Raw genomic sequence first — 26,652 nt, forward strand, 5'->3', positions numbered from 1 at the left:
AACTGTTCTAACTTACAAACACGGCTCTGTAAGAGAGCAATCCTCTCTACCAGCTTCATTCACAATTTCATGAAACACCTAAGGCTACTAAAACTCCCAAAAGTAACCCACTCCTAAAATTAACAAAGAATAAAAACAGTGAAATAGAATAATAAAATAAACTAAAAATAAAACAATAAGCTAAAATTCACAAAAAAGTCAGCCAAGCTGAACATAGCTTAGCTCTGTTAGCTTAGCTCAGCCTATGGCATCCTGACTTCCCCGCAGAGACAACAGGCTGACTGCTGATGTAGTGGTGGCCTCTGCCGCTGCCACAGACTAGGCTGGTAACCTCCGACAAATCGCAGGTCAAGCTAGCAACCTCCAAACAAGCCACGGATCCGGCTGGCATTCTTCTACAAGCTGCGGGCCTGAATGGCAGACACAATGAGTCGCTGGTCCAACTGGCATCCTCTGATGAGCCACATGCCTGGCTGGCAAACCCTGGTGAGCCGTGGGCCTGATTAGCGACCTCCAATGAGCCGCGGGGCTGGTTTGCGACCTTCGACGATCCACGAGCCTGGATGGGACACCGACACAGCCGCGGGCTTAGCCGGCGGACTCTGAACATGGCTGCAGGCTGTCTCAAGCGGTACGGTTATCTGCACACACACCAACCGTCTGCTGCTCACTGCTCACACTGCTGCTCATGACTGTTCACAATGTTAACTGCAAACTGAGGTGAAATTAGAAATGGACACCAGAGATAAAATTCCATGAGATATACTTCAAGATGTCCTATGACAGATATCAGTATCCAAAGTGTACAGATTTTCTATGGCTTCATTTTTGTGGCACTTCTTTGAGACACCCTGTACTTCCATCTGGTTGAGTTGTAACCCACACAGTGTCCACAAAGTGACTGTTAAAATACATCAAGTAAGTACAAATCAGACTGAACAAACTGAGTAATAAAACAGAAATACATACTTTGTAACACAACCACATCCCATTGATTTTACTTCTCCTGAAGTGGCACACAGCAACCATATGGAATATAGTCCTTCTTGCCAATGCTACCCGGGCTTCACAAAGCTTTTCATGCTTTGATTGTCCCACATGCCATGAGTTCGACCTGACGGTCATGAAACACATGATTGCCGTTTGTGTTTCTTGATTCTTTGTTGTGTTCCAATGACATTGTGAACACAGTTGACTCTTTGAGAAGTGGCACACAGCTGTTTCAGATTTTACAAGGTGTTGTATGCTTCGGAAGGTTTGTTTCTTTTAAGTTCCACATGACAGTCATTAAGCATCCAGTAGCCATCATCACATTTGTGTTTCTTGATTCTTTATTTCAGCTACATTAGCAGGTGCACATACACATCCCTAACACTTTGCAATGTTAACTTTGACATAACATGGCACAGCTGTCCTGTTCAAATTGCTAACCTGCCATTACTTCCTCTCAAACCTTCATGGTTATGCTTCCAAAATTGCATACATGTGTGTAGCTTTCTCACAGACACATGTAGAAATAAAACATAATTGTTGCCAGGCTTTGCAAAGAGAAACTATTCACTGTGTGAAAGTGACCACATGTTCAGCTGTCAAAAAAAAACAAAAAAAAACACCAGATGTTGACAATTCTGGGTGGATATTGCCTGTATGTTGTTGTGAAGCGTAGCGAGTTTTTATGTCAGTCTTTAAGTAATTATGTGTTCACTGTGCATGTTAAAAGCTGCCAACATGGCCCAAAATAAGAGGTCCACTGGTCAGTGGTATCTATCGGCACCCAAAATTTCATAGCTGTATATGCAGTAGTTTCCACGTTACTTACTGATTCATGTGGACCAACTGACTGACTGTCTCCATTAAACCTATGGTTGCCTTGCTAATTACAGGGAGCATATCGCAGACTGCTGCCTGCTGAAAGCCAAAGATAAAATCTGGCCAGACTTAAAAATCAGACTGTTTCCTAGGAATTTACATGCCAACTGGCTAGCGGACATACAGACATGGACACAACTGGTAATCTGAATGGACTCTGGGAGTTCTTCCTTAACAGCACCTTGAAAGATGCTGAGGATTGAATTGGAGTCACCAGTGTGCACAGGAGGAGGTTTTTCATATCAGCATGCACTCTAAATCCACAGTCACATCCACAGTAGTTACAGTGCACAGCTTGATGGAATTCTAGGCTGTCCAAGGAGAAGTGGGCTGTGCTGGCCTTGAGAGTGGAAAATGATGCCTTTGTAGCTAGAATCTGCACTGGTGACACACCATCTGGAGACTTTCAGCCCTTGACCTGCTTAGAGAGAAATCAAAACACTTTATTCCTCCAGATTTACCAACTTGTCCCACTGCAGATATGGCAGAAAACAGTTCAGTCATGGAAGATATCTCTGCTTTAATGTTGGGTAGATTCCTTTGAGCAGTTGTATAATGGTGATCCTCCCGTTGAGATGTTAGTCATCTCGAGTGCCAGGGCTCTTCTGGCTAATTCTTCAGTCAGCTGTAAACCACGAAATCTTGGCGAGATTGCAAAGGCTGGGAAACAGCTGAGGGATCTGAAGTGTTTGCAATTATCCTGGATCAAGACAAAGGCTCATATCTCACTGATACACAACTGGTGGAGAGGAGGCGGAGACACAGTTTGCATGACAAAGGGCAAAGGCAATAACTCTCATGTGGAATGTCACTGAATTGGTCCTCCTGACACATGCACACATGGTGGCCAACTGTCCACTGAATGTCATCTGGAATGGCAATGAAAATTACAGCCAAGCATCTCTAACAGTCTACACATCTACACATATACCACGCGAGAGCCACTAACATGACGCGCAGCGCACATGCAAAGGTTGTGTGGCACGGTCTTTATAGGTGCAAGAATTTGTGTGTGAATATCATGCGGCACTCTCAAGGATGTTGAGCACCACTGTCACGGCTGAAATGATGATGGATTTGTGCACACAGTGCTCAAGATGGATCTGGACTATTACATTGTTATTATGTGAATGAGGCTGTGAAAATTACCCCCGACTTTAGGTAGAAAAAGCACTGAAAATAATAATAAAATAAATAAATAAAAAAGAAGAAAAGCGTGCACAACCACTCTTGAATGATGTCCACTGAGCTGCGTCTCTCATGTTCGACTGATGTCCTTGCAGACAATGAAAATAAAAACAATAATTTCAGATTGCCTAATGCATGTTCCCCACACAGGTGAAGTCTGCTGTCCCTGCTGCCGGAAGGCAGCATTAGACTATGGTCCTCAGAAAAATAAGTAAATAAAAAGAGTAAATCCAGTTTGTGTGCTCCTGAGCCATACATACATGGACTTGGCTTTTTCCGCCGACGTCGCTGTGTCCACAGAGGCTCCCGGAGAAAGTTTGTGTTCCATCGAACTGGGTCGTCTGTGCCGGTCATCTGGTCAGCTGAGCGCATCGGCGCTCGGCGCCCACGTCATCAGAGCGCTGCAGCTTCTGGGAATTGTAGTCCTGATGTGACGACAGCGGTTCCTGACACTCTCCGGGCGCTGGATGGAAAACGTGGAGTGGATTTTAAGATACTCAGGCCTATTCAAAGATGTCAGTCTGTCAAACCGACAGAAGTCTTCAGTTTGGGTCTTATTAACATCAGATCTTTGTCCTCAAAATCCCTGTTGATTAACAATCTGTTGTATGGCTGGGGGGGCCTGGCTGCCTTTTTGTTTCTCTTTTGGTTTTCCTTCCAGGTGGCTTGCATTTGGGACTGAGTGGCTGTGTAGCTGAGGTTATCAGGACCTCACCCTGATCACCTGCGGCTCGTCAGGACTCACAGCTGTGGTGCATCTATATGGATTGGAACATGGTGGCATTTAAGACTGGAGTATACAGTGTGTATTTGCCAGAGACTCGACCTTGTGACCAGACGGGTGAGATCGTCGTCTCGGGAGCCATCTCATCATCAGTGGATGCAGAGAACGTCCAGGGTTTGATGCACGGTCTGTGAAAGAGGAGGGGGTGAGGTCTCACGCTCGTCAGCACACTTCCTGAGGTACGTTAGATTTTGTGACTAATGTTTATACAGTCAGTAAATGTGGTGTCCCTCACACCTTATTATATTGAGCTGTACGTTAGTCATGTATCGGCTTCCACTGCAGTGGAGTTTTGTGAACTGGATGTTCCATGCCTGCAGGTTGGGAAGCTGATTAGTAATTAAGCCAGGAAGTGTTTGCTGTTTATGTACACCTTTGAGTGGTCTCTCTGTGTGTAGAGTGTGGACTCACATAATGGTTCCTTCTTTCACAGACTCGGTTTGTTGCGGCCACCTGGGGGGTGTCGGCGGGGTCCTTGGGTCTGAACGGCTTCTGGCTCCGGACCGTTAGCGCTGCTGGGAGCGCACCGTATCACCACCACGCCAGACCGCACACTCTTTTGTTGTTTTGTATCACATCACTGTTATGTATTAAATTCAGTTATCCTTTGTACCGTGCTCTGCTTATTTCATACTGGGTCCTTCAAACGCTGGTCGGTTCTGCGAGCTGCGTCCGACACATAACACGATCTAATTATGGATCATCATTTGGACATGATTGGGTTATGTGAAACCTGGCTCAAACCCACAGCTGTTCTTCCTCTGAATGAGGCCTGCCCACCAGGGTACACATTCAGTCACATGTCTCGTTGTGCGAAGCAAGGCGGGGGTGTTGCTTTTATCTATAAATCCAAGTTTACCTTCTTGACTGTCGGGGGGCATAAATATAATTCGTTTGAGCATCTGACTCTCCGTTCTGCCCATGATGCTACAGATTGTCAGGGTCAGAAGTATGGAAATCAGTCATGCCATGTTGTCACTGTTTATAGGCCTCCTGGCCCATATTCTGAATTTTTAGATGAATTTGGTGCATTCATCTCTAGCCTGTCAGCTAGTGTGGACAACATTTTGATTATTGGTGATTTTAATATTCACATAAATCCCTCTGATCCCCTTTGCAAGTCATTTATGGAACTTGTGGATGCGCTGGAATTCCAGCAATGTATTCAGGATTCAATGCATACTAGTGGAAATACCCTTGATCTGGTACTCACACGTGGCCTTGCTGTCACAAACATTGACATTTTGCCTCTTGCCTCGGTTATCTCTGACCACTCATTTGTTAGGTGTGCATTTATGTTCCCGCGCCTAGTGGATCAAAAGCCTTGTCTTTCTTTGCGGCGACGCATTACTCCTTCAATTATGATAGAACTCGAAGCCAGACTGCCTGAAATTTTGGCCTCGGGGTTAGAGAATATTCAATCAGTAGATAGTCTTGCGGATGGCTTGAACTCAGCGCTCAAGGCCACACTGGACAAGGTTGCGCCTCCTCTCTTAAGGACACGCCTTCCCAAGGCATACTCACCTTGGTTTAATGGTTACCTGCGTGACCTTAGGCAGAAGGCTCGAGGTTTTGAACGGAAATGGCGTAGTTCTAAGTTAGAGGTGTTCCATCTTGCATGGCGAGATGCTGTCTTGGATTATAAGCAGGCACTACTGGCTACAAAGCGTGCCTATTATTCTGATTTGATTAATAAAAATAAGCATAATTCCAAGTTTTTGTTTGAAACTGTAGCACTTCTTATTCATGGACAGCCACCTGTTATTCACTCTCCTTTCTCAGCACAGGACTTCTTGGATTACTTCGAGAAGAAAATTGAGGATATTAGGTTGAGTATATCTCAGCAGGCTTTGGCCCAACCACTGCATACTGCTGTGGAGGTGGATGCGCCCACTGAGGTGGTATCCAGATTTACAGATTTTGATGGTATCTCGCTAGGCGCACTGACGAAGCTCGTGACGTCTACTAAAAGCACAACCTGTTTAATTGATCCTATACCAACAAAACTGTTTAAGGACCTGTGGCCCATTCTTGGACCAACTGTGCTGGAAATTATAAATCTCTCATTAACTTCTGGATCTGTTCCTAAGTGTTTTAAGTCTGCAGTGATCAAACCATTACTTAAAAAATCTAATCTCGACCCTAGTGTATTGAAGAATTATAGACCGATATCAAATCTGTCATTTTGTTCTAAAATCCTGGAAAAAGTGGTCTCGCGACAGCTGGTGGACTACCTCACTGAGAATAATCTTTTTGAGCCACTGCAGTCTGCTTTTAGAAAATTTCACTCCACAGAGACAGCACTTACTAAAGTAATGAATGACCTTTTGCGAGCAATATCACTCGGATATCACTACGGTCCTGGTGCTGCTGGATCTTAGTGCTGCATTTGATACTGTGGATTACCATATTCTACTCAATAGGCTGGAGAATCACTCTGGGATTACTGGAACTGCTCTTGCATGGTTGACGTCGTACCAGTCCAGTCGTTCCTACTGTGTATTGTGTAATGGAACCTCCTCCGATTGTAGAGACATGAAGTTTGGGGTTCCTCAGGGATCTGTTTTGGGCCCCTTGCTTTTTTCTCTTTATGTAGCACCCCTCGGGAATATATTGCGGCGTTTTGGGATTCCCTTTCATTGCTATGCTGATGACACTCAATTGTATATGCCAATAACTGCTGGTAATCTTACTCACATAAAATCCTTGGAAGATTGTCTTGCATCAGTAAGAAGTTGGATGTCTAGTAACTTCCTACTTTTAAATTCTGATAAGACTGAAGTTATGGTTTTTGGTCCAGCGAGATATCGGCATCAATTTGATCAGCTAGCATTTAGCTTAGGTCCGTGTGTTATACATCATACGGATAAAGTGAGGAACCGTGGAGTAATTTTGGATCCTGCGTTGTCCTTTGATCTCCACATTGGAGACATTACAAGGACTGCCTTCTTCCATTTGCAAAATATAGCTAGGATTCGTCCTATTCTGTCTATGGCTGATGCTGAGACTTTGATTCATGCATTTGTCTCTTCTAGATTGGACTATTGTAATGCTCTATTCTCTGGCTTACCGCAGTCCAGGATCAGGGGTCTTCAATTGGTTCAGAATGCTGCTGCCAGACTTTTGACACGGAGCAGAAAGTTTGACACATTACGCCAATCTTGGCGTCCCTGCACTGTCTTCCTGTTTCTGCAAGATTGGATTTTAAAGTACTGATTTTAGTTTATACAATTGTTCATGGACTTGCACCTCCCTATCTGGCTGAATTGATAAGCCCCTATGTACCAGCTCGGGCCCTGCGTTCTCAGGGTGCAGGACTTATGTGTGTTCCCAGGGTGAATAAAAAGTCTGCCGGTCACAGAGCTTTTTCCTATCGTGCCCCAGCTCTGTGGAACGATCTGCCGGCATACATTCGGCAGTCGGACACTGTGGAGACCTTTAAATCACATTTAAAGACTCATTTATTTTCCCTGTTTTATCATTAAATGGACTGCATTTATATAGCGCTTTTCCATCTGCATTAGACGCTCAAAGCGCTTTACAATCATGCCTCACATTCACCCCGATGTCAGGGTGCTGCCATACAAGGCGCTCACTACACACCTGGATCAATAGGGGATTAAAGGCCTTGCCCAAGGGCCCTTCCAGTCAGGCGGGGATTTGAGCCCATGATCTTCTGGACTCAAGCCCAACACCTTAACCACTAGACCATCACCATTAGTGTTATGATGTGTTTTTAATCTTGTATTCTTTTACTGCTGTCTTTCTTTTATGGTTGTTTTTATTGTGTTTTAAATTTTTAATTGTTTTTTATGTTGTGAAGCGACTTGAGACGATTTTGTCGTGAATTGGTGCTATATAAATTAATAAATTTGAATTTTGAATTTGAGTTTATCGCAGTGAATTTTTTGGTTTGCTCAAAAGCAGCTACGAACATCATGCTGAACTGTATGAATTTCCTTACAGATGCCTTTCGCAGGATGTCGCAGCCCAGTGAGATACTAGCCTAAGATCCAGGCTTTTCAGGACTTCCTGAACTCTGCCGTCAGAATTGTTTCTGTATGTGTTGAAAGGGTTGAACTTGCAGAGACATTCCCTTATCCTTGTACCAAAGAAGGCGTGCTCCACTCAAAAAAAGCTACGGAACCTGGGAGAGGTCACTTAAAGTGATATTTTTTTCTGGCCATGATAATTTGTGCACACGCTTTCCTTTAATTGAGCCCACAAATTAATAAAATGTGCTCTTAAATTAATCAAACGTGCACACGTTTTCCTGGCCGTGATCATTCGTGCGCACGTTTTAATGGCCGTAATAATTTGTGCGCACGTTTTCCTTTAATTGAGCCCTCAAATTAATAAAACGTGTGCACATTTTCCTTTAACTGAGCCCTCAAATTAATAAAATGTGCGCACGTTTTTCTTTCGTTCAAAATGAACTCCATAATATGACCTAAATTGTCATCCTCACGACGGGGAGATGCTTCGCCCTCAGCATCCTTTTTAATGTGCTTAAACTCCAGATGATGCCATGCTGGGCAGCTGGAGTTCTCTGTATGTCCTTGTGCGCCCAAACCATGATGATCTACCCTAATGGGGAAATGTATTACACTGTCTCCTGGCTTTTTTGCCTAATAGCCAACATTTATGTGTCAAGACAATATTGAGTGCACGTTTTACAAATTGTGGCCACGTTTAAGTAGATCGTGCCCTTGTTTTACTCAAACGATGCTTAAAATATGCGCACAATATAATAAAACTTGCGCACATTCTCTCCACAAGCAAAACATTTTGCAGTGATACTTCCAGGGCTCCGTACTCAGCCACTGTATATTTTATCTTTAAAAATTATTCATTTATTTTTTATTTGTTGTAGGTGGTTGTGATTGTCTGTAATTGTTTTTGAAATCATTTCATTAATTTGTAGAACTAAGAAAACTGATTGATGGATGGACAGATGGGATAAATAGAAGAGTAGATACATAGGAAGATAGGTAGGTCGGCAGATTGATAGGTAAGTTGGCCGATAGACAGGTCCCTGGATATAACAGTCCACAAAGTGCACAATCTCTCTCATACTGCAAAGCACAAGCATAAATCTGCTCCTTGCCAATGTGTTGAACACTTGTGGGAAAAGACTAATTCTCCCACTTTGTCACTGCTAGCCACATTGCTTGTATTTCTGTGTCTGATGAAAATCTACAGAATAATCATATCAGTTAGTGTGGGTATATACAGAACATGAAACCACCATGTGTCCAGAACACCAGAATGTTTCACAAGAAAATATTAAGCAATACAGTAGAAGCTATAGCACCAGAAGCAGATCTCACAACCTTCCAAAACTTCTTGAGATCTTGAACATTTTCTGTGATTTTAGATAAATAAAATTCAGATTTAGCTTTCTTAATGAAGAAGATACATTTGCTGCAGAGCTGATGAAAAGTTATCTAAGCAGCATCTGTTTTCATTTTTCCTGCCTTGGACCCGGTATGGTCTCTTTCTTTTAAAATGGTTCAGACTTCAGTGGAAAACCAAGGATTATTACACCCGTTTATTCTAAATTTATGGGAGGGAGCATGTTTATTAATTAGCTTCAAGAATTCATCATAAAAAAATAGCAGGACTTTGACCTTCAAATTTTTTTCCAAGGTAAAATTCTGTAGAATTAGAAAACTAGTGTTATGCTCTACGAGCAGGGTGCTCTAGTTAGAAATGAATTCACACTTGAAAAAGAATTGTAATAATGTAATTAGTGCATTTATTTTGGCTTTTAGCTCCTGCTCACCCACCTCGAGATGATGCTTGTTGCCAGTTAGGTGACAACGTTAGCAGAACCAAATGTATTTGAATGTAATTAGCCCACTAATGGCTTTCAAGGTTTGCTGAAAATCAAGTCCACAAATGAAAAACGTAGCTTTGCCAATGAGGTGTTTGTTTATTAGCTGAACTGTGCCTACCACTGGATATATAACCTCATTAGATGAAGAAAAGGTAAGTCCTATATACCTTAGGCCCATTGGTGCTGATGTTTATTCATGGATTTTATATCGTGAAGTGGATGAGAGCCAGATTACTTCCCCAAAGAAGGCTGACACCAAATTCCAGAAGGGTGGGCTGAGATAATGTCGATGAAGTGTCTTGTCCAAGTAGACAAGCAGGTACCATAGCTGGGAACTGAACCCAGGTCTCCATAATAGGAGAGGTGATGGTCTAGTGGTTAAGCGCTGGGCTTGAGACCAGAGGATTCTCGGTTCAAATCCCAGTCTGACTGGAAAATCACTAAGGGCCCTTGTGCAAGGTCCTAAATCCCCTAGTTGCTCCCGGTGTGTAGTGAGTACCTTGTATGGCAGCACCCTCACATCCGGGTGAATGTGAGGCATTATTGTAAAGCACTTTGAGCATTTGATGCACATGGAAAAGCACTATATAAATGCAGTCCATTTACCATTTATTTATCATTCCATAATGGTCACCCAATTCCTTGTTTCACTGAGCTACCTTTTGTAAAATTAACTACAAAGGTTGTTACAGATTTGCTTTGACCTAAAGCACATTTCATAATTTTCATTGTATGTTTTTGCATTTTGAAATAAAAAAAAAATAAATCTGAAGTGCTTTTTAAAAAAAAAAGAAAAAAAAAAGGATAACATCAATGCTGGAGCCTTCTTACTGTGAAGTTGGTTGACAGGTCTGATACCGATTTCACAGCAAAGAAACGAGAAAATGCAACATCAGTCACACAGCGCGGGCTTACGATTAGTGCAATCTGTTACCAGTTAGGCACATCTCTGCTCCAAACCATGAATCAGTTTGCCCTGTTGTTCTCCCAGTCTGTTCCAATCTGTGCCTGCTTTAATTGCCTTACCTCGGCACATGTCACACTCCTGCCAGAGAGACTCAGTGTGACCCTTAACAATGAAAGGAGACAAGACAAGGATGAGACAGAGGGTCTGTGAGAAGAGAGATGAGACCAAACAAGTGGGGATGGAAGTAGTGGCGGTAGCCCGTCCGTGGGGGAATAATGATGAGATTGGAGCAGCAAAGAGAGATGGAGTGTGAGGGAAAAAATTGAGTGTGACAAGAAAGCAAGCGTGAGCAAACAAGGAGGAGGAGGAGTAGAAGTGAGTGCAGAAAAGGCTAAAACAGGCAAAGAGAGAAAGAGGCAATCAGGCTGCTGATAATACTCAGAGGTCACGAGAAGATGCATGAAGACACCACTTTCTGCTGAAGTACTGTGCACGTTAATGCACTGTGCTGCGTGGAATTAAAAGGCTGCATATGGTAAAAGCATTTGAGTAGTTTAACACAGAGCAATTTTTAGAAATACTTCTGATATGCTGCTCACTTACAACCCACATGAAGGTTATCTGTTTCATAATAGTGACTGTAATGAATGTAGAACAAGGAATAGAGTATTTGAAAAGTTAGCAAACTATAGACAAAGCCACTCGAATTTTGGGTTTGAAAAAAGCCAAAAGTGAAATAAAATGCAATGGGTTTTGTTATTCACCTTAATTTGTGTCTTTTTTGGGTGAGCTGGGACCACCAATAAACAACATTTAATTAGTTTTGTTTGGCATTAGATTGTATTTTAGACTGGCCCAAGTTTACACAGTGCCACTGGCAAGCTTACTGAGAATCTCTGGCTTATTTACACTGCAGAGCAAAAGAACACATCATTGGAGCTTTAGGTTATTTTAATGTTGCACTCATTATATGTCTTCATTTTGATTAGTTAACACTTTTAATCAGCAATATTTAAGTTCTGTCTGAATGGTTATAAGTTTTGAGTATTTACTTTACTGCTTTTCCTTTAAGTTGTACAGCTTTCTTGATTTATTTACTATGGAAGAACTACAGTGCATCCAGAAAGTATTCAGAGTGCTGCACCTTTTCCACATTGTGTTATGTTACAGCCTTATTTCAAAATGGATTAAACTAATTTTTCCCTCAAAATTCTGCTGACAACACCCCATAATGACAACACGATTTTTTTTAAATGTTTGCAAATTTATGAAAAAATAAATAAATAAAAAAAACTAAGAAATGACGTATACATAAGTAGTCACATCCTTTGCTCAGTACTTTGTTTATCCACCTTTGGCAGCAATTACTGCCTCAATTCTTCTTAAATATGATGCCACAAGCTTTGCAATTTTGCCCATTCCTCTTTGCTGCATCTCTCAAGTTCAATCAGGTTGGAAGGGCTGCATTGAGGCACAGCCATTTTCAGATTGCTCCAAAGACGTTCAGTCAGATTGGTCTGGGCTCTGGCTGGACCACTCAAGGAAATTCACAGATTTGTGCTGGAGCCACTCCTTTGATATCTTGGCTGTTAGCTTAGGGTTATTGACCTGCTGAAAAATGAACCATCGTCCCAGTCTGAGGTCAAGAGCATTCTGGAGCAGGTTTTCATCCAGGATAACATTCGTCTTTCCCTCAATCAATCCAGAGTGACCATCAGGTTCTTTGTCACATCCCTGACTAATGCACTTGTCCCTTGATTGCTTAGACCGGAAACCAGTTCTAGGAAGAGTCCTGGTGGATCTGAATCTTGTCTCAGAGGTCTACAGACAATTCTTTTGACTTCATGCTTGGTTTGTGCTCTGACATGCACTGTCAACTGTGGGACCTTATATGTAGACAGGTGAGTGACTTTCCAAATCATGTCCAATCAACTAAATTTACCTCAGGTGGACTCCAGTTAAACTGTAGAAACATCTCAAGGATGATCAGTGGAAACAGAATGCACCTGAGCTCAAATTTAAGCTTCATGGCAAAAATCTCGTAAAAAAACAACTTTTTTCACATTGACATTATAGGGTAAAGCATGTAGAATTTTGAGGGAAAAACATAATTTCACCATTTTGGAATAAAGCTGTAACATACAATACAACAGTGCTGTGAATACTTTCTGGATGCAGTGTATCTCTTTTCTTGCTAATGTGCGTGTTTGTTTATGCACTAATGTATGGCAGGCTGCGGTGGGGGTAATTATACATACACTCAACAAAAATATAAACGCAACACTTTTGGTTTTGCTCCCATTTTGTATGAGATGAACTCAAAGATCTAAAACTTTTTCCACATACACAATATCACCATTTCTCTCAAATATTGTTCACAAACCAGTCTAAATCTGTGATAGTGAGCACTTCTCCTTTGCTGAGATAATCCATCCCACCTCACAGGTGTGCCATATCAAGATGCTGAATAGACACCATGATTAGTGCACAGGTGTGCCTTAGACTGCCCACAATAAAAGGCCACTCTGAAAGGTGCAGTTTTATCACACAGCACAATGCCACAGATGTCGCAAGATTTGAGGGAGCGTGCAGTTGGCATGCTGACAGCAGGAATGTCAACCAGAGCTGTTGCTCGTGTATTGAATGTTCATGTCTCTACCATAAGCTGTCTCCAAAGTCGTTTCAGAGAATTTGGCAGTACATCCAACCAGCCTCACAACCGCAGACCACGTGTAACCACACCAGCCCAGGACCTCCACATCCAGCATGTTCACCTCAAAGATCGTCTGAGACCAGCCACTCGGACAGCTGCTGAAACAATCGGTTTGCATAACCAAAGAATTTCTGCACAAACTGTCAGAAACGTCTCAGGGAAGCTCATCTGCATGCTCGTCGTCCTCATCAGGGTCTCGACCTGACTCCAGTTCGTCGTCGTAACCGACTTGAGTGGGCAAATGCTCACATTCGCTGGCATTTGGCACGTTGGAGAGGTGTTCTCTTCACAGATGATGCGAAGGAGATGTGTTGCACTGCATGAGGCAAATGGTGGTCACACCAGATACTGACTGGTATCCCCCCCCAATAAAACAAAACTGCACCTTTCAGAGTGGCCTTTTATTGTGGGCAGTCTAAGGCACACCTGTGCACTAATCATGGTGTCTAATCAGCATCTTGGTATGGCACACCTGTGAGGTGGGATGGATTATCTCAGCAAAGGAGAAGTGCTCACTATCACAGATTTCGACTGGTTTGTGAACAATATTTGAGGGAAATGGTGATATTGTGTATGTGGAAAAAGTTTTAGATCTTTGAGTTCATCTCATACAAAATGGGAGCAAAACCAAAAGTGTTGTGTTTATATTTTTGTTGAGTATATATCCAGGCTTCCATTTCTTCATCATCTTTAATGAACTATTGTACTAAAAAATCCCTAGTCTTTTACTAAATAACTTTTGTTTTTACATATCTGGGATAGTGTTGGAACAAATGGTTGTGCTTTGGTTTATGAGCTATTTTGTGCTCAAACAATAGCCTAACAGCTTTCTAAAATATACAAGTTAAGCTTTTAAAGGATTCATGCTTAAACTTACTACCATATTTTCTAGAAAGTAAGTTGCATTTTTTTAACTAGATTGGGAGTTCCTGTGACATATATTCTGAAGTGACTTGTATGTAATAAATAAATAAATAAAATAAAAATACTGGATTGTCATCTATAGCCACACAATGGCACCATCTGCATGCATGACAAGCTGATTCTGTACATTGAATAAAGTACTAAAATTAATATTCCAGAGCAGAAGGTGGGAGTAATGCATCATTATGCCAGATGCCAACTGCCATAAGACGAGAAGAAGAAGAAGATTTGAATAAGAGAGATGTTCTTAAGCCCGTTTACACACAGACGGTAAGAGCTCCCGGAAGCATCCCGGAAGAGTTTTTGGCCGTCTTAAGGATCACACGCCATTGTTAACACCGGCACTAGGGGGCGTGGCTTAGTTCCGGCTTTACCGGGAATCGTTGAAAAAATTATTCAACATGTCGAATAATTCCGAGAGCGCTCCCGGAGACCTCCCGTGACGGCAGCGACAACGCGAACAATGGCGTTTGATACTTTTTAATCGCTGTTTCATCCTGCCACTTCCTGTAGTGCCACAGTTCTCGTCGCGCCGCGATGACCAATCAGGGACTGAATATGTAGTGACGTGGAGATGTCTGGAGTTTGAAGATGTGAACATGTCCTGTATCTGGTAGCAGCCTGTGAGCAGGACTTATGTCTCTTTTGTCCTTTATTTTACAATCATGACAGAGTTTTTGGAGCGAGCAGCAGCACCACAGCAGCGTGGAGTGGAGGTTCTTTTTAATTTTATTTTACGTGCGTGCGCACGCGAATCGTCCTGGAGATTATTTTGCTTATTAGCTACACAGCTGTATAATAAAGCAAATGGTGACTGGCTTCTAAACACAATTATGACAGAGTTTTTTGGGGGAAAGAGCAAAGGAGCAGCCCCACAGCAAACAGCAGCAGGGAGAGGAGTTTCTTTTTTCTTTCTTTTTTTTTTTTACGTGCGCGTGAGCGAATCGTCTGTAGAGAATATTTTATTAATTAACTACACAGATGTATAATAAAGCAAATGGTGACTGGCTTCTAAACACAATTATGACAGAGTTTTTTTGGGGAAAGAGCAGAGGAGCAGCCCCGCAGCAAACAGCAGCGGGGAGCGGAGTTTCTTTTTTCTTTTTTTTTTTACGTGCGCACAAGCGAATCATCTGTAGAGAATATTTTATTAATTAACTACACAGATGTATAATAAAGCAAATGGTGACTGGCTTCTAAACACAATTATGACAGAGTTTTTGGGGGGAAAGAGCGGAGGAGCAGCCCCGCAGCAAACAGCGGAGTTTCTTTTTTTTTCTTTCTTTTTTACGTGCGCGCGAGCTAATCATCTGTAGAGAATATTTTATTAATTAACTACACAGATGTATAATAAAACAAATGGTGACTGGTTTCTAAACACAATTATGACAGAGTTTTTTGGGGGAAAGAGCGAGGAGCAGCCCCGCAGCAAACAGCAGCGGGGAGCAGAGTTTCTTTTTTCTTTCTTTTTTTTTTACAGTCGCGCGCTCCGCCGGAACTACCGCGAACTTTGGTCTACGTACTGCTCGCCGACAAAACCGTCTATGTGTAACCTGGGCTTTAGTCTCAGAGAATGAGTTATGCTGAGAAATCATGTTCTCAAACTGAAAGATCATGCTCTGTAATTAAAAGAGGGAGTGTAAATGTAATATTTCAACACTCTACTTATTTGGATTGGAGAGAACAGCAACAGAAGGTCAGCAAACTGATTCTATGGTGTGTGCATTAAAAATAAATAATGCCCATTGCACAGAGTTATCAAACATTTAATTACATGGCATGGTTACCTTACCTGTGATCATCTGTTCAGTGGTGACAAGAATCTATTTAGTCATGTTTTGTGTCTCGTATGTATAAATAGTATAAGCATAAATAGAGTAAAAATACACTCTATTATAGAGTAAAATCAATTCTACAGTTTTGTCAAATTAAGTGTTTCTACTCGAATAAGAGTTGATTTTACACTGTGATAGAGTATAATTAACTTTATTTGGACTGGGACCAAATGTTATCCCAGCAGAGTCAATTTTACTCTGCAAAATTCACTGTGTACTTGTGTAGGGAACAGCAAATTACAGTAATCAAGACGTAAAGAAATAAAGGCAAGAATGATGTTTTCCAGCTAAGCTTGAGACACAATGTTTCTAAGGTGAGCAATGTTCCCCAAATGAAAGAAGCATGGTTGCACAAGACAGGTAATGTGTACATCAAATTTGAGAACCTGGTCAAATGTAACACCCAAATTTCTGACTGCTAGGTGAACAAGAGAGTACAGAGAGCCAAGGTTCTTAATCACTGAGGGAACAAACACCTCAGGGGCACAAACAAGGACTTCAGTTTTTTCTGTATTAACTCTCTGGGGCCGACGCCATTGTATCCAACGGCTGGGACCAAGCTTTACTAAATTATAAATAACCTTTGAATGATATGAGATAGAAACTTACTAGTTGGCCCATTTGAATATCCCCCTAACTCCTCCAATGTGCCCTGCACCATTACGTACAGCAAAAGTGAAAGCCGACGGAGAGCCTCGCTTGACAATCTCACATGCTCAAACAAAGAGTGTGTAACTATCAGGATTGCTTCACTAGTTTGCATTTGAATGTTATTGGATTACCATGTGGATCTCTCCCTCTGGCATAAAGCACTGTTTACCATATCAATGAGGTGAGGGAGAGGGGCCGCTCCTCAGACTGGAGCATAAACGAATAGACCATTTTGTATATATTGTTCAAAATATGCATTTGTGTTTATTGTTTGAACTTTTTTGTTGTACAGTCTTTCACACAAGACCTCAAATTACCTTTATAAAGTGTCAAAACAGTTGTTTATTATAGTTTGCTGTGTTTTGAATAAATGTGTGTGGAAAATTATTTTTCACTTTACTTTTTACTTTGTTATTTTTGATTGTAAACCTTTATTTCACTTATAAAACACAACAAAAGCATACATATTATGAAAGAACAGGTTGTCCTGAAAAAGATACATAAAACTTGATTGTGGGATGCAGAGAGAGCTGTTAACAGCCATAATAAAACATTTATGCCAGGCGAGTGAACTGTCCAAAAAATGCGCTTGGACCCCAGAGGGTTAAGTGACAAATAGTAGCTATCCAGTTTTTTATGACACTAATACAGTTTTGAAGAACAAATACCCGAGAAACATTTTGTGGAGAAAAGGAGATATACAGCTGTATGTCATCTGCATAACAATGATATGAGACATAATTACAGGAACACAACATATGTCCAAGTGGGAGTAAGTACAATGCAAAATAGGTCCCAGAACGGAACACTGGGGTACACCACAGGACAGAATGGCAGAAGAGGATGTATATTTAGCTGCAGCAACTGAGAAACTCCTGTGAAAGAGAGAGAGGATAAAATAACAATCTAGGGCTGACCCAGAAATGCCCACTCATGTCCTTAATCCCTCAATTAACCTCCTGGAGTCAAATGACGTGCCTCCGCATCAAAAGTCACATGACCTGATTAAGTGAACATAACACCAAATCCACTCCAAATGCACTCTGAGTCTCCCTTTGAATGCATGTTAAATGTGCAGTCTTCAACCTTTATACCACTTTTTAAATTTTGTTAATAGGCCTAGTATACCTTGACTTATGATTATTTTTTTTATGCCATGCATTTTCATGACTATTATTGTCATTTTTGCTGCATATTTATGTACACACCTGCAGCAAAAAGGATAATTTCCTTCTCTTACATCAGTAGCAGCGGTGGGAAGAAACATGACTCCTTGTTTTTCATTGGTGGAAAATGCACGAGCTAACCAATCAGAAGTCACTAACCCCGCGTGTGTTTGATCACAGCCCACTGAACCCATGTGGTTTTACTTGTGGGTGCATACTTCATGCATGACATGTGCGAATGGAGTTTCTTTTCTTCCTTCTTCCCCCTCTGCCTAAAGTAACACGAGTTAAAAAACAAAACAAAACATGAATTTGCCTTTATCACTGGTGGAAAATATCAGTCAGTTTTATTTATATAGCACATTTTCAACAACACCAGCTGCCCAAACTGAGTCACATGTTAAAAAAAAATAAATATATATATATATATATATATCAAAAACATTACAAACAACAGGGCAATTAAAATCCAAAAAATAAACAAAAGACAAGTAAAAAAAAAAAAAAAAAAAAGACACATACAGCTTAAATTGTATTAAAAGCCAAAGCAAAAAGTTAAGTCTTAAGAGCATATTTAAAAGACTCTAGAGTTGGAGCAGCTCTGATGTGTAAAGGCAAACTGCCTGTTGAAAACGGCTCTAATCACCTCCTGAATCACAGAGGAAGCTGCAGCTGGGTCGTTCGCAGCTGCAGAAAGCATTTTGAGCCGTCTAAAAAGGTGACTTGTTTACATTGTCAAGGCTTGATAAAACAGTTGCGTGTTTTTTTCCTTCTGTCTTCGAGCTGCACTCTGATGTGACCCACTGATGTCACCACTCGCCCTGTTCACTGCTTGTTTACTCCAATCAACTTGTCCAAGTCCAGCAATATATATATATATATATATATATATATATATATATACGAGGGCTGTCAATAAAGTAACGGTCCTTTTTATTTTTTTCAAAAACTATATGGATTTCATTCATATGTTTTTACGTCAGACATGCTTGAACCCTCGTGCGCATGCGTGAGTTTTTCCACGCCTGTCGGTGACGTCATTCGCCTGTGAGCACTCCTTGTGGGAGGAGTCGTCCAGCCCCTCGTCGGAATTCCTTTGTCTGAGAAGTTGCTGAGAGACTGGCGCGTTGTTTGATCAAAATTTTTTCTAAACCTGTGAGACACATCGAAGTGGACACGGTTCGAAAAATTAAGCTGGTTTTCAGTGAAAATTTTAACGGCTGATGAGATTTTGAGGTGATTCTGTCGCTTTAAGGACTTCCCACGGTGCGAGACGTCGCTCAGCGCTCTCAGCCGCCGTCGTCAGCCTGTTCAAGCTGAAAACCTCCACATTTCAGGCTCTATTGATCCAGGACGTCGTGAGAGAACAGAGAAGTTTCAGAAGAAGTCGGTTTCAGCATTTTATCTGGATATTCCACTGTTAAAGGAGATTTTTTTTAATGAAAGACGTGCGGACGGGTCCGCGCGCTCCGCCACAGGAAAAACACCTCTGTTGAAAACCTTAAGGACAAGTTGGAACATGTCCTGCTGTTAAACAATTTCTCATATACTCACTCCACTGAAAGCCATCAAAAGCCGCCTGGATTTTACAAATGGTTATCAACACGGAGGTGTTTTTCCTGTGCCGCCGCACCGCGTCGGCTGCGTCCCGACGCGCGGACCCGTCCGCACGTCTTTCATTAAAAAAATCTCCTTTAACAGTGGAATATCCGGATAAAATGCTGAAACCGACTTCTTCTGAAGCTTCTCTGTTCTCTCACGACGTCCTGGATCAATAGAGCCTGAAATGTGGAGGTTTTCAGCTTGAACAGGCTGACGACGGCGGCTGAGAGCGCTGAGCAACGTCTCGCACCGTGGGAAGTCCTTAAAGCGACAGAATCACCTCAAAATCTCTCATCAGCCGTTAAAATTTTCACTGAAAACCAGCTTAATTTTTCGAACCGTGTCCACTTCGATGTGTCTCACAGGTTTAGAAAAATTTTGATCAAACAACGCGCCAGTCTCTCAGCAACTTCTCAGACAAAGGAATTCTGACGAGGGGCTGGACGACTCCTCCCACAAGGAGTGCTCACAGGCGAATGACGTCACCGACAGGCGTGGAAAAACTCACGCATGCGCACGAGGGTTCAAGCATGTCTGACGTAAAAACATATGAATGAAATCCATATAGTTTTTGAAAAAAAATAAAAAGGACCGTTGCTTTATTGACAGACCTCGTATATATATATATATATATATATATATATATACAGTATATACTGTATATATTAGGGATGAGTGAGTACACCAATATCTGTATCTGTTCAACCATCTAAATGATCTGTATCTGTACTAGGGTTGGGCGGGGCCTAAAGTAGAAGTGGGCATGGTTTAACCGTAAATGGGTGGGGCTTAAATCAGTACATTATTTTATGCCTGAAATTGATATGGATTGATCAGAAGTTTTAAAACTATTTACAGAAGAGCCTTAAAATTGAGATTCAAATCAATGATTTTGATCACAAAAGTAAGAGAACTATTTACAGAACAATTTTTTTTATGAACATGAATTTTCTTTTGTGTATGAATGAATATTTAAAGAACAACCTCAGAATTGAGATTCAATGTTTTTGATCACAATAGTAAAGGAACTATTTACAGAACCACCTCAAAATTGAGATTCAATTCAATGATTTTGATCACAAAAATAAGAGAACTGAACAAGTGTTTTACAAACTCAGAACATGAATATTCTTAAGTGTATGAATGAATAACAGACCAGCCTCAGAATTGACATTCAGTGTGGTAGGAAATTATGAACTAAGTATGCATGAACAAGAGTTGTCATACTCAACACAACTTTCTTTTTTTTATTTTAGGATCAAACTGTGCTTTTTTTCCAATTATTTACTTATTTTTACTACCTAACCTTCTTGGCTTTTTGATTAAGGTGTCTGTGTGCATGTGTGTGTGACTGAGTGAGAGGGACAGAGAGAGGTTGTTCTAAGACTGTTTATTTTTTAATGATCTGTGGAAACTTGGTGATTCATGCAAACATCCAGTGATGGCAAACAGGGAAAAAATATGTCAGCTTTGTTCACTGTATTCTTCTCAAAAGCACCGCATTCAGTACAAGCAAAGTTTTCCAGCTGACTTTATATCACCAACCAAACTAAGAGCAAACAAATGGTTAAAAAAAAAAAAAAACAGACCGGCGTGGAGGCAGTGACTGACACAACACGAGCTGTTTTCAGCTCTGTCTTATCAAATGCACCACGTACTTTACAAAACAAGTTCACCAAATGATTTTAAATACCACCAAACCAAAATAGAGGTGAACCGAAGAAAACTTAAGGAGTACTGAGAAACCAACGTGAGGTATAGTCAAGCCAAGCACAGAGAGAGAGTTCAGATCCTGTGTGTGTGTGTGTGTGTGTGTGTGTGTGTGTGTGTGTGTGTGTGTGTGTGTGTGTGTGTGTGTGTGTGTGTGTGTGTGTGTGTGTGTGTGTGTGTGTGTGTGTGTGTGTGTGTGCGTGCGTGAGAAGCTGCAGAGACGTGTCTGTGTAGGGAGGGGTGGGCGCTGTGTGTGACTGGCCAATCACAGAGTGTGAAAACAGTCAGTTAGCCAATCAGGATTTTCCTTCAGCACAAGAACAGATGATGAGTTTTACTTGCATCATGCTTGTGCAAGTCAAAAATGCTTATATATATATATATATATATATATATATTTGTGTGTGTGCATCAGTCAGGAGGGAAAGAGGTATGTCAGCAGTGTCAGAATGCAGCCAGACTACCTTGTCCACACTTGCACGATTGCATCCAAAGCGTATGTAGGCAACAGTTAGATGATGCAGACTGCCATAAAAGGCGCTGAAGACTGCCAGATGTCCAGTGGGAGGGAGCGCTGTGTTCCTCCCTTTGCACTGGACCTGCCGGTACTGGACACCGGAGTACAACCAACAAATGGACCAGACTCACGCCATATGTGTCAATAAATAAATATAATATAATTCCAATAAATTTAGTTCTGATAACTTTCAGTCTGATAACATTTTTTTTTGCTGATAAAGTGACCAAAGTTTAATGGTCAAAAATGTTTGTAAACCCTAAAATCAATCATTTTAGTCTGTCTGTGATGTGTTTGTGGTAGACTGGCTGCCTTTCGCTTGCTGATGATGTCATCATTAAGGGCAAAATGTGATTGGTCGGTTGAAGCAGGGAGCATTGTGGGTACTGTAGTTCAGGTTCACTTTGGGTGTTACAGTTAGTGTTATCGTCTGCTTGACACAAAAACAAAATGGACTAATTTTAACATTATTTTATTTTATTTTTTTGTGGCTGACGGTATAAATTAATTACCAAAACTCGGTGGGGGAGAGGAGCTCTCATGGCGCAACTGTGTACAGAGGGAGGGACTTTTCTTCACTGTTTAGACACTGTTTTAGATTTTAAAAAGGATCGTTTATGTGGATTATTTCTTCAGATGAATCCCACTGAAACTAACAGGTAAGAATTTATATTTACTATGTACCTTTTATTCTGCCAATCAGTGCATTAATGGATGTATTTCGGTTGTTTAAGAATAGAATAGAACTTTATTGTCATTGTGGACACAATGAAACTTTGTTTTAGCAGCATCTCTTACAACTGCAGCAGCTTTTAGTTCGTGAATGATGGTGTATATAATACCGAGATAAACTATGACTTCTAATACTGTGTTTTACAGCTTTTGAAAGATGACAGTGGTTGGGGTTTTATTTTTTATTCATTCATTTTTTGTGCATTCTTATGTTTGTGATCTTTGAATTTACCCAGCAGCCTGGTGGCGCTTAAAGTGAAACTGTTTTATCAGAAGCCAACAATGTAATCTGTTGTGGCTGTGTCTAAATCAATACTAAAAGTTATTGGTTATCTGTAATAAAGCAAATTTTTTTTTTTAGCAGTTTATCGCTTTAGCGTCATAAAAGATAACTTTTCAGTTATCAAATTAATGGTTATCAAAGCTAACTTTTTGGTTAGCTGTGCCCACCACTGGATTGCGTGCTGTCGCACCCACTCTACATGATGAATGTGTGCCACATACATGTTATTACATATCAACATTTCCTTTGCCCTCCCTGACCGGGGTCCAGTGGAGGTGGACAGGTGACCTATCGATCTCGGAGCTCAATCAACCACGATTAGATCATTTCAGATGCTGTATTGATGCCGTCAGAATATGTAGACTGCAATGAGATGACGCAAAACTGCACATAGACCGCCGTCAGATGGGTGTCCCATCTCAGTGGCACCAAGAGTGTTTTGAACATGTGCAACACACTCGGGACAGCCGAGCAAATGCGACCAAATATGTAGACTGCTCAGAGACTGCTGTCCATTGGTCTTCAGACCGCACCTCAATATTTCCCGATTGTGACCACCAATTATGTCATTCTGACGCCATTTGGCCTCAATCGGTGTGTGTGTGATGGGGATATTACTTAGGGCCCCTTTACACATAGTACGAATTTGGTTGAATTGCGCATGAAGACTGCTTGGGACTCCGGCAAGGAAGGTCGCATTCCTCCCCTCTCCTTTCCTCCTTTCTCTCTATCTCTGCTCCAACCTTCAAAGTCTCAGCTTCACCAGACTGTGAATTCTTCAAATTAAGATTTGGATTAACCATGGAATTGATCAGCTGGTCTCTCAGTGCTATTGACACCATTTGTTCGACAAGGAATCAGGGCTGGGGGACCCTGCCTGCCCTGATGGAATCTACCCAGTGGGCTATACTCTCGACGCCTGAGAGAGACAGAGTGTGACATGCTTGGCTCCACTCTCTGTGGAAGACGAGGATTCATTTCTATTTGCTTTTATGGTGGGAGGTTTGGTGCTGATTGGTTTGTGCACTGCCCTAGCCCACAGGAATATTAGCAAGACAGCTGCTTCCAGAATTTCATCCCATCATCTGTCCGTCATGATTAATGAGTTGGGCAATGCTGTGTAATCTCAGACTGCGTGAACTCTTGAACTCAAATGCAAAATGGATACAATGGAGAATATTCTTCATAAATTTGGACTCTAGACGGTCAGAGGTGCAGTGGAATTCTGTATCTCCATCTAACATCAACATGGCAGCCTTATCAACTCCTGAAGGCCAAATTCCCTGCTCTTCCCCCAGAAGGATCTATGACCTTGGTGAAGGAATTCGGCTCCCCTTCTCATCTGCCCCCCCCCCCCCAGCCTGCTGTTGCCTAGCAACGTCAGACTTTACACACACATGGACAGAAATTGTCAGACTTTACACACACGTGGACAGAAATTGACAGAAATTTAATTCATCTGCACACAAAGCATGTCTCCATCACTATTACCCCCCCCCCATGTCTATCCACTACCCTCACTATGGCTTCCTCCCTGCCACCTCGAAGGCAGTGCGGTTTTTACTGCTGCAGCCTTCAATCCCCAAGCTGGGGGGCGCAGGCGCCTCCTGCTGCAGCCTTCACCCACTTTGCCTCAATTCGGATGACGGGCTGCTTCAAGTTTAAAGCACATAAACAATGTCAAATGTATATGTGTTGTCTTTCGTTTTGATGTGTGCCATTATTACAGTAAACAAGTAATAATTGTGGATTAATTGCTGTATCTTGTCTGAGGTAATTGGAGTGTAAATGTAATTGCCCTTTTAGGGATCAATAAAGTTGTCTGAAGTCTGAAGTGTGCATGAAGCAGGAATTGTATGCAAAACGTGTAAAACTGTCACTGCTTCCAACACCTTGTACACCTGTTACCACAACTATTTGTGCACACCAGCGGCTGAAAGGGCGGGGTGTTAGTGATGTACTCTTTAATGAATGAATGAACTTATTTGGCACACAAACTCAACAATAATTGTGAACATCACTGAGTTTTTAAAATGCTTATCGCAACGCGTTCGCTTTTTTATGACATCGTGTAAGTTTTATAAGTCCGCGGACACTGATCTGTGTGTCACAGATACAAATCAGTTTCCTCGGATCCATGGAGTTTCGTGGAGGAAAGATGCCACTCAAAGCGTAGCTGTTATGACAGTTGTTGTAAAGCAGGACTGGTTGGTTGCTGCAGCGATGCTGTGTGGCTCCTGTGCGACGCCACAGCTAAACTAAGCATGTGGACATCCCAAACTTTTAGAGCTTTCAAGTTTTTAAAAGAAGAATCGTGCAACATGTCTGTGTCACAGACCGACGTCGCACAGAGAGAAGATGGCGTGAAGGCTGTTTGAAAAAGTCTTATAAGGACAAGAATCCATGGAATTGTCGCTGGCTTCATCAGCACACCTGAAAGATAAAAGAAACAGGAAAAGTGAACTGTGCCCTCTCAGGAAACATGGTAAGAATTTTTATCTCTCTGGAAAATAAACATTCTGCTGTTCAAACAGGATTTTAGACAAGATTATGTGACTTTTTTCACTAATCTAGACTTTCTTTCATTGTAAAAAAAGACATTGTGGCTTTGAATGGAATTAGGCTGCATGAATTTACACAAGAATATAACTGACTTTTTACTAGGGGAGGTGATGGTCTAGTGGTTAAGGTGTTGGGCTTGAGTCCAGAAGATCATGGGTTCAAATTCACTAAGGGCCCTTGGGCAAGGCCTTTAATTCCCTATTGCTCCCGGTGTGTAGTGAGCGCCTTGTATGGCGGCACCCTGACATCGGGTGAATGTGAGGCATAATTGTAAAGCGCTTTGAGCATCTGATGCACATGGAAAAGCGCTATATAAATGCAGTCCATTTACCATTTTTACTATAAGGTATGCTATTAATACTTTACCATGATTTTCCAAATATTCTACAAGCTTTAGCTGTGGTTTTTGAAGTCTTCATAAATTTCATGTAGTTTAATTGTTCTGAGTTAATGCATAATTTGGTTTACAATTAAAAGGAAAATTATTCCAGGTCCTACTTCCACGTCATATTCTGTTATTTCAACATCATCATTGGCAGGTCAAATAAAAGGTTGAATAATTTAAATATCCACTCATTTTGAGATTTGTTCTTCCAGGAGATGCTGAAAAAGTATCATTTATTTCTGGGGCCCCACAGTGCCCTAGCCCCCTTCTCCTGGGGTGCTGAACCCCCCCCCCCCCCTGCAAATTTTCCTCGGATTTCACAATTTTCATTTCACAGCCCTGTTAATACTGATAAATTATACCTTAGTTGTACTCTTTCTGCTGCCTGATTCTGTTTTTTTTTTTCTCTCTCTCTCTCTGCCTGAGGTGCAGCTGCATCTAGAAGTGGGACTGGGTGTCTTCTTCTGTAATAGTCATGAAATAGACAAGATCTGTGGTCTGAAGCCCAGCACTGTGTAGTTGTATTGAAAGGGTACAATATTTAGATGGACCTTATATAAGTGGATTCACAACAAATGTACACCTTACTCTCATACCTATTGAAATGGGATTGAAAGCAGCCATTAAATGAAACTCAGCACTCAAAAAATATATAACTTAATTCGATTGGTTGGTTGCTTCATCTCAGAGAGATTTGATGGCTACTGTCTGCAGGGCATACATGTTGCAAATCTCCAAAACTTTCTAGAAAATTTCTAATGTGAGTCCACTTTCTCAATAGCAGAGCACAGTGTGCCTGGTGTACTACTCTGTCTTAAAAACAACAAACGATGACAGACTGATTGGTTTATTATGCCCAACACACACACACACACACACACACACACACACACACACACACACACACACACACACACACACACACACACACACACACACACACACACACACACACACACAGTGATCAATTAATATATTAAATATT

General features: G+C 41.5%; 1 protein-coding gene across 1 annotated transcript in view; it reads left to right on the forward strand.

Moving 5' to 3' along the window:
• LOC117526335 (MAM domain-containing glycosylphosphatidylinositol anchor protein 1) overlaps positions 1-26,652 on the forward strand; it is a 1,010,161-nt gene that overhangs the window by 820,309 nt on the left and 163,200 nt on the right. The window lies entirely within an intron of this gene.

Source organism: Thalassophryne amazonica, chromosome 2 (assembly GCF_902500255.1).
Source record: "Thalassophryne amazonica chromosome 2, fThaAma1.1, whole genome shotgun sequence".
NCBI classification, from domain to species: Eukaryota; Metazoa; Chordata; class Actinopteri; order Batrachoidiformes; family Batrachoididae; genus Thalassophryne; species Thalassophryne amazonica.